The sequence below is a fragment of the Myotis myotis genome, unplaced genomic scaffold (assembly GCF_014108235.1).
Source record: "Myotis myotis isolate mMyoMyo1 unplaced genomic scaffold, mMyoMyo1.p scaffold_m19_p_24, whole genome shotgun sequence".
In the NCBI taxonomy this organism is placed as follows: Eukaryota; Metazoa; Chordata; class Mammalia; order Chiroptera; family Vespertilionidae; genus Myotis; species Myotis myotis.
In genome coordinates, this window is record NW_023416329.1 from 4,109,261 (window position 1) to 4,127,416 (window position 18,156).

The window sequence follows — 18,156 nt, forward strand, 5'->3', positions numbered from 1 at the left end:
ATTACTTAGTGTTACGCATGGTTGGCTACTTGACTTCAGAGACTCCCTGATAGCTGTACAGTTAGGTCTAAGGATGGAGAAAGGGCTGCCAGTGTAAAGCTCTCTCTGGGCTGGCAAAATGGGGCTGACGAGCCCATGCAATGTCCAGGGATGTACTGTAGACACACCTCTAGTTAAATTCACCTAAACACCATCGTTATTCTCATTTTCCTGGAGCCTCAGAAGAGAGGAGGGGCTGAGGAAAAGGGAAGGCCGGCCTGACAGCCCTGACCTGAAGTCTTTGTCCACCTTCACAAGCTTTTCCTCTGTCCTTGGCCCCACCCGGCATTGCCTGTCCACTGAGCTACTGCCCCAAGGGCCCTTCTTCAGGGCCAAGCCACCCGCCAGAATTCAGGCAGCTTTGTTGATGGCTGGGGAGTGGGCAGAATCAGGCATCTGTGGACTCTCCACTTCCTCTTTCTCCAGGAAATGAGCAAGGACCTAGCTCAAGTGATTCATAGTGAAAGGCTGTTGTAAGCTGACGATGCCGGGCCAGGCACTCTTCCCTCAAGCCTGGGGGCTGGCGATTGCCTCGGGGGGCACCCATGCCATCTGAGGTCTGCAGGCCCTGACCGACGCACCTCTGGGTAGGTTACCTTGCTCTTGACAATGCCAGGCCAATACAGAGGTGGGCATGGGGGTTCTGTCTGTGAGGGTGGTGCCTCCTGCCACCTCCTGCAAGGCTGAGCATGAGTGCACATGACCACCGAGCCGACCTGGGTTTGTGGATGAGGGAGAGGAGGTAAGCTGATGAACCGGAAGTTTATGCAGGGTGGGCGGCGCGTGTGGTCAGGCCTCTCTGATGCCTGGCTCTGCTGGGGTGTTTGCTACTGTCCCGACAGTTTGCTGAAACAGGCCTGGCTCCAGCCCCATTGCCCCCCTCCTCCAGGGCAGGCCCTTTCTGCTCCTGCTGCCGAGGAAGACCAGCCACACCTGGGAGCTGGGCCTGGGCCTGTCTGTGCCAACTGCCCAGGATAGAGAGGCCAGCTGGCTGAGCCTCCTTGCCCAGCCGCGAGTAGGCCTCTGAAGGGTGCTGACAGTGGGGGCCACTTCAGACTGGTCCCCAAGAGAGCTGGCTCTGTCCTGGCCCTGTGGTCATTCCCGGGGGTCTGGTAAGTAGGCGCCTCTTTGGGTCTCTCTTTCCTCACCTGAGTCAGCACATTAAACCCTAGAAATGCCAACATTTTCTGAATAAGCAGGCCTCCTGCTCACTGAGAACTGGCTCTCCTCCTCTCCCTGAAGCCCACCTTGGTGAGCTCTGAGACAGTCCTTGTCCCAAGCTCTCTGAAGTGACGAGCTAATCCAGTTACTAAGGATGCCATGTATAACCCTTTCCACGGAGCACTTTAATTTTAGTGTGATTTTCTGAATAGCTGTCCATTTAATTTTTCAACAAATATTTATTAAAAACCAATTTCTGCCAGACACTGTTAAAGGCAACAGGGTCAGTGACGGGGCCAGTGGCGCTGGGTGCATGGGCTGAAGTGGGATGGAGGGCAGCAGGTGAGGGTGGGGGTCAGGAGGCTGGGGAGGATGTGCCTTCTGGTGGAGGCCTGAGGAAAGGGGCCTGAGCCCTGCGGGTGTCTGAAAAGCCATCTTGGCAGGGGATGGAGAAGGCCCAGGTGCAGGGTGGAGGCCCGCTGGAGGCCAGCGTGGTGGAGAGTCATGTAGATGACTGGCCAGGGGCGGGCCTCCCTGTCCAGAGAGAGGACTTGGTTGTACCTCCTGACTTGGGACGTGTTTAAATGTTGACGAGAGAGAAAAGAAAATTGGAGAAAGTGCATAGGTCTGAGGAGTAGCAGGATGTGGGCCTGAGTGCTGCCGCCTGAGTGTGTTCTTAGAATCTCAGCATCTTCGACGTCCTTGTGTGCTTGTCCTTCTCCCCCTCTCCTCACAGGAAATGACTGTCCTAAATTCGGGGCTTATTGTTCCCTGGATTTTCTTTATAGATTTACTTCGTACATTTAAATCGCTAAACATGTTATCTAGTTTTACAGGTTTTTGAACCTTGTAATAGCAATTAAATATTCTTTTTTTTTTTTCAATACTCAACCGAGGACATTTTCATTGATGTTTAAAGTGAGGGGAAGGGAGTGAGAGAAAGAACGAGAGAGAGAGAGAGAGAGAGAGAGAGAGAGAGAGAGAGAGAGAGAGAGAGAAACAAAAAACAAACAAACATTGATAGGTTGCCTCCTGCATGTGCCCTGATTAGGGCCAGGGGTTGAAACCACAACCTAGGTATGTGCCCTGATGGGAATCAAACCCGAGACCTTTTGGTGCATGGGACAACACCTCCTACCAACTGAGCCACACTGGCTAGGGTGGAATTAAATATTTGTTTAAGACTCGCTTAATTTACTCAAAATTATGTTTCTGAAATTCCTTCATATTGTTGTATGAGCCTCTAATTCATTCATGTTCATGCCGTATAGTATTCTGTTATGCAGGAATAAATCTCAGTATACTTCTCCAAGTCGCCACTGATGGGCAGTTGGCTATATCTAGGCTTTTGTTTTTCCTATTATGAGCTGCTAGGGGCTCTAGCACTTGTAGGTGCTGCTAGGCTTCTCCTAGCATGTGTGCAGACCTCCCTTGCATCTATGCTCTGAAGTGCAACTGGTAGGTCATAGGGTGCCTGTATCTTCAGCATCATGTGTCATTTCTCCACCCATCAGCAATGTGTAAAAGTTTTCATTGCTCCACATCTTCACCAACTCTTGATGTTGTTAGAGTTTCTATTTTTTGCCAATCCAGTGAAAAAGAGACTATCAAACTATGTTTAAATTTACATTTCCTCAATTACTAAGGTTGGGCATCTTTTTATATGTTTATTGGTCATTCTGTGTTCCTTTCTTTGGTTCAGATTTTTGGCCCATTTCTCTATGGAGGTCACCTGTCTTTTAGCCTATTGATTTACTGTAATTCAATCCATATTTGGATATTAATCCTTTATCATTTATGTATGTTGAAATACTTTTCTCTTGTTTGTGCCTTGTATCCGTATATTCTTTGTGATTTATATTAATGACCAAATACCTTAATTTTAAACAAGCTTGATTTATCCATATGTTTTTTATGATACATACTTACTTGAAATTCTTCACTATAAACTTACAAAAGTATTCTCTCACATTATTTAATAATTTTTAAAATAATTTTGATGTCCACATGTAAGTCTTTAGTTGCACCTGGAAGTATGTTTTCTGTGTGGTGTGATATGGGGAACATTCCATTTCATTTTGTTTTTCCTGTGGATAACCAAGAGTCTTCACTCTGTTTATTAAAAAGCCATTCTTTACTCGCTGCTTTAAACAGTTCTGTTGTAAATCAAGGTGTCATGTATATTTAGGTCTGTGTCTCTATTCTGTCAATTTGTTTATCCCTTTGCCAGCACTACATTATATTAATTATCCTATATAATAAAAGCCTAATATGCAAATTGTTTGACTGGGAGTTCGACCACTCGCTATGACATGCACTGACCACCAGGGGGAGGCGCAGAACATGGCAGGCAGCGGGCTGCAGTGGAGGCGCTGTTGGCCCCAATGAGCCCCAATGAGAGTGGGACAGCGGTGGGATGGTGGAGCAGGTGAGCAGGCGGCGCCAGGCCAAAGTGGGTCTGAGTGGGGGCCTGATTGCCCCACAGATGGTGATCAGCAGCGGAGGTAGGGGGAGGGGGACAGGGGCCCCACCTGGCTCTCAGGTGCTGAGGGAGTTGGGCTGGGGGCCTGGCCCTGATTGATTGCCCAGGAGGCAGGAAGGTGGAGCAGGTGAGGGGGTGGTGCCAAGCCAAGACGGGGCGCCAGGTGGGACTGCAGGGCTGTGGGGCTGCGAGGCTGGGGCAGGAGCTGGGCCCTGATCTCCGCAGGCCACCCTGAGGAGCCCCACCCATGAACGAATTCATACACCGGGCCTCTAGTAGGCTTATAATGAAATTTGATATTTGGGAAAGTCCCCTCTCTTTTTTTCCTTCTTCCATTCTGTCTTGACATTCTTGACACTTTCTTCCTTCATATGAATTTTAGAATCAGCTTTTTAGGTTCAACAACAAAAAACCCTATGTTCAGATTTGATTGGAAATATAATTTGGAGAGAATGACTCCTCCAATTTATGAACATGGTTTATCTCCTCACTTATTTAGGTTTTCTTCAAATAAAATTTAATAATTTTCTTCATAAAAGTAGTGTCTATGTGGCCTAGATTTATTACTAAGTAGTGTATATTTTTAAATAATTTCAATTGTCATTAAAGTATTTTTTTACTCTTGGCGAGTTATACTTGCATTTTAAAAAAGAATCATTTCAGCTCTTCTACGGGGAGCAAAGGGAGAAGCAAGACTACCAGTTAAGAGGCCGCCGTAACGTCTTCAGCTGTAACATAGATCTTGGCTAGAGGTGATGGTGGCTTGCCCCAAGTGACAGTAATGGAGACACTGAGACCGGTCCGAGTGGTGAGAGTCCAGATACTGTCTAAGAATCAGATTTGATGATGTTTTAAATGTAGGACGTGGGAGAGAGAAGCTAAGATGATTAGAGGGAGAGAGAGAGTGGTGTTGTCACTTACTGAGCTAGTTCAAGGGCAGAAGGAGCATATGTGCCAGGTGGTGGTTATTCCAGAATATAGGTTTGAGCACACAAAGGTGGTGCTACCTATTAGACATGAAGTGGAGAAAGGAATCTGGGCTCCTTATGCCCCCAGGGACCTTCATGGTAGAAAAGCAAGGCAGCTCGGCCATCTGGGGAGAGCGGGGAGAGATCTTGTGCAGTAGGGAAGGGAGGAAGACGGGCTCATCAGAGTCCCTGGAGCCAGACCATAGAGCTGCCCCTCATTTTTCTTACAACTAGGGCCTTGCATTTATCTCCCTCCAAGTGCTGCAAACCTCAAAATGCTCCTGTACTTTGCATCTGAAATGATGTCTCTAGGCAACGTCCCAATCCTTGGCTTATGGTCCCATCTGAAGCTGTTAAAAGTCTAAGCCTCTAAGTCTAGACCTGGGCTGCCCAATGTAGCAGCCTGTGGCCCAACCTCAAATGTGAGCAGTCTGAACTGAGATGAGCTCTAAGTGTAAAATGTACATCAGGTTTCAAAAATATTACAAACAAACAGTAAAAAGAAATGTGAAATATCTCATTAGTACTTACAATATTGATTGCATATTGAAAAGATAGCATTTTGGGTATATTGGGTTCAATAACATATTTTAAAATATATTTTAAAACAGGTATAATTAATTTAATATATTAATTTTAACTTTGAAAAATCATTTTTAAATATTTTATTGATTTTAGAGAGACGAAGGGGAAGAGAGAGAGAGATGTCTCTAGGTTGCCTCCTAAACGTGCCCCCACCAGGGATCAAACCTGCAACCCGGATATGTGTGCTGACCGAAGAATCGAACCAGCTACCCTTTTGTGTTACTAGATGGCACTCCAACCAACTGAGCCACAGCGGCCAGGGCTATTTTTACTTTTTAAATATGGCTACCAAAACATTTACAATTACTCATGTGGTTGAATCTGTGTCTGGCTTTCTCGTTGTGTTGGGCAGCACCCTTCAGAGGAAGAGGTCTTGCTTCATGGGCAGAGGCTTTTGTGGGGAACACAGTTCAAGGACAGGAAGGTAGAGAAGTGAAAGGCCTTATGTCTCAAATAATTTCAAGGAGGAAGAAAATATGGAAGGCAAGAAGAATGGATTTAGTCCCTGTAACAAGCCAGGCACTGGGTAGGGCACTGCTATTTGCAAGCTCATTTAATGTCACAATGAGATCAGTGTATTACTCCCATTTTCCAGGCAAGATCATGGAGGCTCAGAGAGGCAAGGTCCTTCACCCACAGACAGTGACTCAGCTGAGTTCCACCTGCTATGAAAGCCTGCACTTTGCAGTTGGCAACACTCCCACCAACGTGCTGAGGAAACACTTCTGGGCAGCAAGAGCCAATGTTTGGCTCAAGTGTGAAACTGCCCTTTTGGCCAATGATTCATCTTTCTTTTGAGAATTCATCTTGGAAGATGATTCACAGGGAACTCAGGGATTGAGCGGGACCTTCCCCCAGCATTGCCCGCAGAGCGGTGGAGACACTGCAGCATCGTTACCAGGTCAAATCAGTTATGTCAGACCAACAGGATGCCTGATGGTCATGCAATCTGGTAATTTAAGGAAAATGGCGACATAGAATATCTTTATGACATAATCAACTGTTTATATATCAATTATAAGTGAAATATGTTGGATGTGAAAAGTGGTATGCAAAGAAGGGATACTTTTTGATTTTTGTGTTTTCAATACGCTGATAAAATTGCCCATGTAGCACTCCAGTATCAACTTTTCAAAAGGTATGCACAGATAGGGGAAGTTTTCTGTCATTATTTCTTCAAATAGGTTTTCAATATCTTGCTCTCTCTCTTCTTCTGGCACCCCCATAATTCGGATGTTGGTAAGCTTGAAGTTGTCCCAGAGGCTCCTTACACTATCTTCATATTTTTGGATTCTTTTTTCTTTTTGTTTTTCCAGTTGGGTGTTTTTTACTTCTTTGTACTTCAAATATTTGACTTGATTCTTGCAATCCTCTAGTCTGCTATTGGATCTCTGTATAATATTCTTCATTTCAGTCAGTGTATGCTTAATTTCTAGTTGGTCCTTTTTCATATCCTTGAGGGTCTCACTAGACTTATTGAGGGTCTTACTAAATTTATTGCTGGTTTCTAGAAAATTCTTGAAAAAACCTTATAACTGTGGCTTTGAACCCTATATCCAGTAGTTTGCTTTCCTCCATTTCTGTCATTTGTGACCTGTTTCTTTCTCTCCGCATTTTGGCTGCTTCCCTGTGTTGATAGAGTGGCCTTCTGTGCTAGATGTCCTATAGGGCCCAGTTGCTCAGCCTCCCCAATTACCTGAGGTGGACACTCTTGGTGCACCCCTTTATGGGCTGTGTGCACAGTCTTGTTGTAGTTAAGCCTTGATTGTAGTTGGTATCACTGGGAGGAATCGACCTCCAAGCCAACTGGCTGTGAGAATCAGCTGTGTCTATGGTGGGAGAACTTCTGTGCTGGAGACACCCTTCTGGGGCAAGACTTGCTTCAGTGGGGCTTTGGTGCTTACTGAGTCTGCCCCCTGAGTGTGTCCCTTATGGATCTGAGGAGAAATAGAGTTACAAGTCCAGGAAGCGCAGAGAACCCCACACAAAAGAAATCCAAAGAGGACCACACCAAGACACAACATAATTAAAATGCCAAGAGTAAAAGACAAAGAGAGAATATTAAAAGAAGCAAGAGAAAAACAGTTAGTTACCTACAAGGGAGTACCCATATGATTGTCAGCTGATTTCTCAACAGAAACTTTGCAGGACAGAAGGGAGTGGCAAGATATATTCAAAGTGATGAATAGCAAGAACCTACAACCAAGATTACTTTACCCAGCAAAGCTATCATTCAGAATTGAAGGTCAGATAAAGAGCTTCAAAGATAAGAAAAAGCTAAAGAAGTTCATCAACACCAAACCAGTATTATATGAAATGCTGAAAGGTATCCTTTAAGAAGAAGAGGAAGAAGAAAAAGGTAAAGATAAAAGTTATGAACAACAAATACATATCTATCAACAAGTGAATCTAAAAATCAAATGAATAAAAAATCTGATGAACAGAATAAACTGGTGAATATAATAGAACCAGGGGCATGAAAAGGGAGTGGACTGACAATTCTCAGGGGGAAATGGGTGTGGGGGTGTGGGAAGACTGGACAAAAATCGTACACCTATGGAGGAGGACGGGGGCGGGGCAGTAAGGGCAAAGGGTGGAGTGGGAACTGGGTGGAGGGGAGCTATGGGGGAAAAAAAGAGGAACAACTGTAATAATCTGAACAATAAAGATTTTTTTTAAAGGGTACGCACAGAATGTAGGAGAGATGCAGAGCAGGAAAGACATGTTCCCATGAAGAAGCTGGGTTGCGTAGTCGGTCAGAGCATTCCGAGGTAGCGCCAGGCTACCCCTGGCCTCCTGAGCGGCTGGGAGACAGGTGTAAGGGGGCAGTGACCCGGAGGGAGATGCAGTCGCTGGGCAGAAGGAGTGACCAGGCCTGCAGCTCCAGGTGCATGTCCCACCCGTGCTGGGCGTCGGCGCAAGTGCAGCAGCTGCAGCCACAGGCTCAGGAGTGCGGAGAGAGCAGGAGCTGAGAATCAGGTATTTAAAAGAAAAATCCAAACCAACCCGAAAGCCCAGAGCCCCAGCTTATCTGCTTTTCCGTCCCACAGGGTCGCCAGGAGACCTTTCGATATGTAAACGGCACAAACCGGGGGAACGGAATTGGGGCCGCACTTCGTCTTGGGACCAGAGGGGAGAGAGGCAGTCACCCTCAGTCTCTCTACTGCTTCGTTTGCCAGGAAGGGATCCCCTCACAAGCGCCCCTTTAAAACATCGCCTTCATTCCAAGAAATACTTTTTTCCTCACACAATTTAAAGTGTCAGAATAGTCCTATTTTTGACATGTGTTTAATGTAATGATCCACCCCCCCTCCATTTATTAACAGGGTGCGGCATTTTATGATCCATCACAACGCAGAGCTGCGGCAGGAGTGAGAAAGCACAGTCCTGAGTCAGGAGATGTGTAGGAGTGAGTGAGGACTGCCAGCCTAGGCAGGGGGTGCTGGGAAATTGATGCCTTTGGGAATGACACTCACTTTCACTCTGCCTAACCCCACAAGTGACTCACTCCCAGGCATCTCGCCCCTGAAGGGATGATCGGGGATGTTGGGAACCCCGTGCACCCGGTGGAATTACCATGAGATCACTCGTGGATGCAGCTTTGCAAACTGCAAAGGGCTGGCATGAGCTGGTGGTGGCTGCTTTCTAATCACAGCTGGCCGGTGGTGCGGGAGTCGGGAGTCAGAGCTGGAGAGAGGAGCTGGCTGTTTTGGTGGGGCATCAGGGAAGCCTGTGCCGGGAGGCAGGGAGCTGTGTTTTGAAGGCAGCAGGATTTAGACGTGTGGAGTCGCAGGAGGGGTATCTCAAGCAGGGCCACTGAGTAAAGGCCAAGGGTCAGAGCGTGACCTCACTGGGGGTGCATGGGAAATTAGGCAAGGGTGGGGGTAGGTCATCCAGGGCCCCCACTGGGAATGCTCCTAGAGAACAGGGGGCCATGGCTAGAAGACACTGGAGCAGGGAAGGGAGTGACAGATGCTTCCAAGTCCATGTGGGTGGGGAGGGGGCAGTGGCCTGGGTAGAGCAGCCTGCCCAGCAAGGCTGAGAGATGGAGAAACAGTGGCGGGGGATGAGGGGGCGAGGGCAGCCCCAGGGATGGCAGGGGCCCAGGCCCCCCGGCTCACTCCCTGCTGCAGAATTCTGAGGTTGCTTGGCTTTTTGGTGGTGCCCTTGGGTGCATGGTCCCATCTCCTGGGCATGTGGAAGAATTAGGTCTGGGCTGAAAATATTCCTGACACATTGAGACTTTGCCAGCCTGTAGGAGACTCATTCCGGTTGAACAGATGCCCAGGTCTCATGGAGGCTCTGAACACGAGTCTAATATGACAAGTAGCCCTCATTGGTGGACAGATCCTAAGGAGCCTCAGGTTACAGGTGGGTCTGAGTCACGGAGAGGCCGGGAGTTGGCCCAGGGGCTGCTGCGCTGGCCCTGCTGCCAGCACTTCCCTCGCTCTGCACTTTTGTGAACAAGCATCGCCTGCAAAGTTGCACCTGAAAGTGTCTTTTTCTCACTACCCCAAAAGCAGAGTTTCCCGGACCTAGCTCTTCTGGACAGCAGGGAGCCCCCCACAGCTGCTAGCTCTCTGTGGGACATAGGTGGTCTGTGCTCATTTCAGTATGTGTTCTTTGATCTGCGAGAATTGATAATTATTCTTTAATTTAATAATTAATTCCATGAGACTTAAGAGATGCTTAATTCCTTACATACCAGGAATGCATTCTTCCAGATACAGTTGAAAATTTAGTGACCTTTGTGCATGTTTTCTGACCAAATCACACTTAAAATTTAATAAGCCAAACAGGAGGATTGTGTCAACTAACCAATCCCGGAAATCTTTTCATCGCTCACCTTACCCAGTGCCTGGGAAGTATAAAGGTGCTGCAGATTCCTGGTGGTTCCGGGTTGGAGGGCGAGAAGCCTGGAGGGCGGGTGACTGGCGCTGGCCTGGCGGGCTGCAGGTGTCAGCCCAGGGAGGGACCGGCCAGCTGATGCCTGCCTTGTGCCCAGACTAACAAAGCAGCCTGGTGGCACTGGGGTCTCTGCTCTTCCCCGGAGGATTTGTGTCAAGCTGAGCAGGGGTTGTGAAGGGGTGAGGAGCTTCGGAGTCAGAAAAGTCTGGGTTTGACTTTAATCCTGAGGCTTATTAGCAGTTTGATTTCAGATAAATTACTTATTTTCTCTGAATCTCATTTTCTTTGAGTCTTACTTTTCTCATCTCTATAATGGGACTAATGATGTCTACCATATACATTTTCTAAGATTAGAGAACATTGATGGTATTCTTGATTAAATTAAAATTTTTATTACAGTTGACATAGAATATTATTTTGTATTAAATCAGGGGTACAGTATAGCAGTTAGACAATGATACACTGCACATAGTGGTTATGGCCGTTCTACCGAAGCAGCATTTCCTCACTGGAGACAGCTATGGGCTAGCTCCCGCATTGGAGAGGCTCCCAATTATGGGGCTGAGCTTGTTACCTGTGCGGTCACAGGCCCGTGTCCCAATGCTGAGAGGGTAGCACAGTTGCAGCTAAGCTTCAAGGGTGTGCCCAGGGGAACTGCTCCCTGAGAGTGTTCGGGAATGTGGAAGTTGGTACACATACCGAGATACAAAACTGCGTCCCTTCCGCAGGCCACCATGAGTTCCTACATTCTGTAAATGTTGCAAAAACCACAGAGGTGTGTGCTGGCCAGGAGTGCATGGGCTGGAATCTGAAAAAGGAAGTCTTGAGGGTCACGGTTCCTGACAATTGGAGTCCCATCTTAGTCTTCAGGGGAATTCCTGAACTTCTGGAAAACACCTGCGCTGTCTCTTTCTCTCTCGAGTCATGTCAGGAGGATGTAGGGCCCTGGGCTCTGGGGTTCTTAAATGCAGGGGGTGGGGACACTTCCTAACTGAGTGGGTTTGGGGCAACATAAAGGTGATTTCTGGCCAAGCCCTGGTTCTCATCGCAGACCCGTGCTTCAGAGCCCTCAGGGCACCTTTGGTACTGACCACCCCCCTGCTGCCCCTGCCCACGTCTGCAGGGCTATGGTTGTCCTGCCTGCCCTGCTGTGCAGCCCCTGCATGTGTTCTTGTTCTTGCCCTGGAGCCTAGCTCTTGAGAACAGCACTTCTGCTCAGGGCTTGCAGCAATGCAAGATACAACTAGATGACAAGACATTTCTGATTCCCATGCCCGCTCTGAGGCATCCTCTTGGGCGTGGTCCTCAAGGTGTGGCCCCTGGTGATATTCAGGGGGCTGATCACTGGTGGCCTCCCACGTGTGGCCCCAGGTAGTCCCCAAGGTGTGGCTTGTGGTTTTTTGAAGGCATGTTCCTTTATGGTCCTCCAGGTGTGGCCCCTGGTGGTCCTCCAGGTGTGGTGTTTGGACCAGCTCTTTGGTATCACCTGGAATCTTGTTAGAGATACACATTCTTATCCAGACCCACTGAATCAGAAATTCTGGCACGGATTCCAGAAATATGGTTTTAATAATCTCTTCAGGCAAGACTGACACAAGTTTCCAGTCCACTGCCTTCAGGAACTCCTTCCCCAGAGGCAGGCTGGAGGCTGAAGGTCTGCCTATTGGCCTGCAGTGATGCCTGAAGGCTGGCTGCCACCCCAGCAGGGCCTGCCACAGGCAGGTCTCAGAGCATGACCTCTGCCAACGCTTTCCTCAAGTGGAAAGCTCAACTAGCATGCCCTTCCCATTAGTCTCCGAGTTTACTGGTGCTCCTCCCTTTGCATACAGTGTGACTGTGCTCCTGGGGCTTGTCCTACAGGGATTCGATGCTCTTGGCTGCTTTCTATACATTCTTGGGGTTCATGTTGCCCAAGCACTTCCACCTCCTGTTTCCTCTGGTCTTGTTGCATCTCACTTGTGTCTCCCCTTCCATACTATGTCCTCTCTGCCCAGAGCTAACCCAGGTGTGGACACAGAGCATATATTTTGGAAATTTACCCCTAATCAGATGTACCACTGGCAAATATGTTATCCCATGCAGTGGGCTCCCTTTTCATTTTGGTGATGGTTTCTTTTGCTGTGCAAAAGCCTTTTATTTTGATGTAGTCTCATTCACTTATGTTCTACTTAGTTTCTCTTTCCTAGGAGATGTATCGACAAATATATTGCTGTGAGAGATATATGAAATTTTGCCGCCTATGGTTTCTTCTAAGATTTTTATGTTTTCCCGACTTACATTTAAGTCTTTTATCCATTTTAATTTATTCTTGTGTATGGTGTTAGTTGGTGGTCTAGTCTCGTTTTTTTGGTTTTTTTTTGCATGTCCTTGTCCATTTTCTCCAACACTATTTATTATAGAGACTGTCTTTACTCCATTGTATGCTCTTGCCTCCTTTGTCAAATATTAATTGACTGTAATGGCTTGGGTCAATTTCTGGGGTCTCTGTTCTGTTCCATTGATCTATATGCCTGTTCTTGTGCCAGTAACAGGCTGTTTTGATTACAGTGGCTTCATAGTATAACTTCATATATGGTATTGTAACCCCTCGAACTTTGTTCTTCTTTCTCAAGATTGATGTGGCTCTTTGGGGTCTTTTTTTGGTTCTATATAAAATTTTGGAGTATTTGTTCTAGATCTGTGAAATATGCCATTGATATTTAAATCGTGATTGCATTGGATCTGTTGATTGCCTTGGGTAGTATGGACATTTTAATAATGTTGATTCTACCAATCCATGAACATGGTATATTGTTCCACTCATTTATATCTTCCTCTATCTCTTTTTTCAGTGTCCTGTAGTTTTCTGAGTACAGGTCTTTTACCTCCTTGGTTAAGTTTATTCCTATGTATCTTAAATTTTTTTGTTGCAATGGTAAATGGGGTTGTTTTTTTAGTTTCTCTTTCTGAGAGTTCATTATTAGTGTATAAAAATGACATAGATGTTTGGATATTAATTTTGTATCCTGCTACATTGCCAAATTTATTTATTAAATCTAGTAGTTTCTTGATGGAATATTTAGGGTTTTCTGTGTATAATATCATGTCATCTGTGAATAAGGACAATTTTACTTCCTTCTTTCCAATTTGGATGCTTTTAATTTTTCTTTCTTGTCTGATCACTGTGTCTAGGACTTCCAGTAGTATATTGAACAGAGTGGTGAAAGCAAACATCCTTGTCTTATTCCTTGTTGCTGTTCTTGGGACAAAGTTTTAGTTTTGCCCATAGAGTATGATATTGGCTGAAGGTCTGTTATATATGGCCTATATTATGTTGAGGTTTGATATCTCTATTACCACTTTGCTGAGAGTTTTTATCAAAAAACCGTGTTGGATTTGTCTAATGCTTTTTCTGCATCAATTGATATGGTTATATGATTTATGTTTTCCAATTTATCTATGTGATGCATCACATTTAATGATTTGCAAATATTCTACCAGCCTTGCATCCCTGGGATAAATCCTACTTGGTTATACTATTTTTAAGGTATTTCTGAATCCAACTTGCTAAAATTTTGTTGAGAATTTTAGCATCTATGTTCATCAGGGATATTGGCCTGGAATTCTCTTTCTTTGTAGTGTCTTTATCTGATTTTGGAACAAGGCTAATGTGGGCCTTGGAAAAAGAGCTTGGAAGTGTACCTTTCTCTTAAATTTTTTGGAACAGTTTGAAGAGGATAGATGTAAGTTCTTTGAAAGTTTGGTAAAACTCCCCTGTGAAACCATCTGGAATAGGGCTTTTGTTTCCTGTGAGATTTTTGTTTACTGCTTCAATTTCATTAGTTGTTATTGGCCTACTCAGCTTTTCTGATTCTTCCTGAAGACTGTATTTGCAAGACTGTATTTTTCTAGGAATATGTCTATTTCATCCAGGTTGTCCAACATTTTGGAATAGTTGTTCATTATTTTTTATGATACTTTGTATTTCTTTGGGGTCATTTCTAATTTTGTTTATTTGGGTCCTCTCTCTTTGTTTCTTGATGAGTCTGGCTAAAGGTTCATTAATCTTAATTATCTTTTCAAATAACCAGCTTTTGGTTTCATTGATTTTTTTTGTCTCTATGTCATTTATTTCTGCTCTGATCTTTTTATTTCCTTCCTTCTACTTACTCTGGCTTTTCTTATTGTTCTCTTTCTAATTCTTTAAGTTTAGGTTAGATAGTTTATCAGAAGATTGTCTTATTTATTTATTTTTTTTAAGGTAGGCCTGTAATGCTATGAACTTCCCTCTCAGGACTACTTTCACTGTGTCCCATAGATTTTGGGTTTTTGGGTGTTCATTTTTATTTGTTTTCAGGAAGTTTTTTTTATGTCTTCCTTGATCTCTTTGGTAACCCATTAATTGTTTGATAACATGTTATTTAGCTTCCATATGTTTGAATGTTTTTGAGTATTTTTATTGGAGTTGATTTCTAATTTCATGCCATTGCAACCAAAGAAGATACTTGATATGATTTCAATCTTCTTGAACTTGTAGAAACTTAGTTTGTGTCCTAATACATGGTCTATCTTTGAGAATGACCCATGTGCATTTGAGAAGAATGTATATTCTGTAGCTTTGGGGTGAAATGTTCTGTATATGTCAATTAATTCCACCTGATCCAATGCATTGTTTAGGATCTTTGTTTCCTTATGTGTGTGTGTGTGTGTGTGTGTGTGTGTGTGTGTGTGTTTTTCTATAATAACTATCCAGTGAAGTCAGTGGGGGATGATAAAGTCCTATAATATGATTGTATTACTCTCAATCTCTCCAGAAGTTTTTTTTTTTTTTTACTTATTTAGGTGTTCCTGCATTGGGTGCATATATGTTTACCAGAGTTATAGCCTCTTGTTGTATTGATCTCTTTAGTATTATGAAGTGGCTTTCATTGTCTCTTGTGATGGCCATCATTTTGAAGTCTATTTAATCAGATATGAGTATTGTTACCCCAGTTTTTCCCCCCATTTTTATTTGCCTGAAAGATTTCCCCCCATCCCTTCACTTTCATTTTGTGTGAGTCTTTTGTTCCGAGGTGGGTCTCTTGTAAACAGCATATATAAGGGTCATGATTTCTTATCCATTCAGCTAACCTATGTCTTTTGATTTGAACATTTAAGCCATTTTAATTTAAGGTTATTATCTGTTACCATTTTTATTTTTTATGCACCTGTTCTTCTCTCTCTAGGTTTTCTTCTTACAACAGTGCCTTTAGCATTTCTTGCAGTGCTGATTTTGTGGTAATAAACTATTTTAGCCTTCTTTTGTCTGCAAATCTCTTTATTTCACTTCAATTTTGAAGATAGCCTTGCTGGGTAGAGTAGTCTTGGGTTCAGTGCCTTGCTTTCATTACTTTATATACTTCATGCCACTCCCTCTAGCCTGAAGTGTTTCTCTGGAGAAATCAGGTGACAGTCTAATGGGAGCTCCCTTGTAGGTAACTTTCGGTCTCTCTTACAGCCTTTAAGATTATTTCTTTGTCTTTAATGCTTACCATTTAAATTGTGATGTGCTTAGGTATGGGTCTTTTGAAGTTTATCTTGATTGGGACTTAGTGTTTTGTGAATATGAGGGACTTTTTCCTTCATGAATTTAGAAAAATTTTCTGTAATTATTTCTTCAAATAGGTTCTCTACTCCTGGCTTGGATTCTTCTCCTTCTGGTACCCCTATGACATGAACATTGTTACATTTCATGTTCTCCCTAAGCTCCCTTAGATTCTCCTTTTGCTTTAAATATTTCTTTTCCAATTGCTGTCCTGAATGGGTGTTTTTTCTACCTTGTCTTCTAATTAACCAATTTTATCCTCAGCTTCATATAGCCTACTCTTGGGTACTTCCAAAGTGTTCTTTATTTCAGCTACATCATACTTCATTTCCACTTGATTTTTATTCATTGTTTCAACCTCTTTTTTCATGTTTATGTGGTTCTTATTTAGCTCCTTATAATTCTCATTTAATTGCTTATAGTTCTCCCTAGGTTGTTTGAGCACACTTATAACCATTACTTTGAATTCTTTGCCTGACAAATTTCTTGCTTCCATTTCATTTAAGTCCTCTTCTGGTAATTCATCCTCTTCTTTCATTTTGGAGTTGTTCTTTGTCTCCCCATTTTTGCTACCCCTTTGTATTGGTTTCTATGTATTAGATCAGTGATGGCGAACCTTTTGAGCTCGGCGTGTCGGCATTTTGAAAAACCCTAACTTAACTCTGGTGCCGTGTCACATATAGAAATTTTTTGATATTTGCAACCATAGTAAAACAAAGACTTATATTTTTGATATTTATTTTATATATTTAAATGCCATTTAACAAAGAAAAATCAACCAAAAAAATGAGTTCGCGTGTCACCTCTGACACGCATGTCATCGGTTCGCCATCACTGTATTAGATCAAACTGCAACGCCTCCCAGTCTTTGAGGGGTTATCTTATGTAGTGGGTGTTTAATAGGACCCAGGGGTGCATCTCTTATATCTCCAGAACCTGGTGCTCTAGGAAAGCCCCTTGTTTGAGTTACTTGGGTTCTTCTGTTGTAATTGTATCTTGAGTGTTGTTTTCCTGTTTGTGGATGGAATATCCTCTAAGGCTAGTTGACTATGAGGCTCACACCCAGTGACATCATTCAAGCTGTTATGGAGGTACTGACAGACAGAACAAAACTCAGCACCATAAAACATGACAGAAATAAAACAAAACAGAAACATACACAAGACCCCTACAACAACAACAAAAGCAACCAACAGAGAATGAGGAAAGAGAATAAGAATGATAGAAGAAAATAAAAAAAGGAAAGCATGAGGAGAAAACAAAAGACTTCCCTCCCCCGCCAAATGAGGGGAAGGAATATGAAGGAGCATAGATGAAATAAATAAAATTAGAATAAAGGACAGGAAAATGTGGGAAGAAAAATTGTTTAAAGTAAAAGAGGAAGAAAAACATTGAAAGGGAAAATAGAGGAGAAAGTAGATAGACCCAAAATAAGAAAAGGAGAAGAGATGAGAAAGCAGGTGGGGAAAACAGCTTGAGTAGGAAAGGGGAAGGAAAGTTGGGCATATGAATGAAATAATAGAGACTAAAATAATAACAAATCAATAAAGCAGATAGATAAAGAAGATATATAAAAAAGGAAAAAGAAAGTGAAGAGAAAAGAAAGAAAGAAAAAGTGAAGTGGCGTTTGTCTCAGCTGAGTGTAGTGCCTCCTGGGAGCTCCCTTTGGATCCTGCTCTTCTAGTAACTGTGGCTGACTATCTGCCAATTCTGGGCTTCCCAGGAGGTACTTAGGTGCTAACCACTGTCAGAAACTGTCCTTGGCTTCCAGCAACCTGTTTGAAGCTTCAAGCGAGCCAGGGTGTGTCTGGCTGCACGAGGGAGAGGCCAAGCTGCCATCTAAAGCATGGGGCCCAGGGCTGGGTCAGTAAGCTTACCCAGGTTACCCGGGCCCCACCTCCACCTGCCTTTGCTTGCCAGCTAGCTGTCAATCTTAGTATTTCAAAAATCTGTTTCTGAAAGGGCTTTAGGTGGAGGTGGAAGTCCACACCTCTAAGTTCCCTGTGACGGGAGGTGCTGTTTAGACCTCAGGGAACGGTGGGGGCATGCTTCCCTGTCCCAGAGCTACTCCTCTGCGAGTGGCCCAGAATCTTACTCTGTGCTCCGCTGGCAGAGGTCCTCGTGTGCAATCCAGTGGGACCCACTGGAAACCTGGTGTGTCTATCAGCTCTCCCATTTGGGGAAAGTGCCAGCCAGGTGCCCAGGGTAGTGGGGTGGATGGCTTATTTCACTTAGTGTGGCACTGATCCAGTCACTGATGCTCGACCCATAGGCTTGGCCTCTGTGGCTCTCTCCTTTGCAAACACAGTGTGGCAGGCAGGGCTCCTGAGGGCAGGGCAGGCTGGATCCCCTAGGGCAGGGGTCCTCAAACTTTTTAAACAGGGGGCCAGTTCACTGTCCCTCAGACCGTTGGAGGGCCAGACTATATTTTAAAAAAAAACTATGAACAA

General features: G+C 44.4%; 1 protein-coding gene across 3 annotated transcripts in view; it reads left to right on the top strand.

The window, feature by feature from the left end:
• The first annotated feature begins 505 nt into the window (after positions 1-505).
• WDFY4 (WDFY family member 4) overlaps positions 506-18,156 on the top strand; it is a 249,179-nt gene continuing 231,528 nt past the window's right edge. For 2 of the 3 annotated variants that reach the window (XM_036355974.1, XM_036355976.1), the window contains exon 1: positions 506-626. The gene's annotated coding sequence lies outside the window, so the exon portion shown is untranslated. Of the gene's footprint in view, positions 627-848; positions 1,152-18,156 lie in introns of those variants that run through there. The other variant, XM_036355975.1, reaches the window with a different exon arrangement.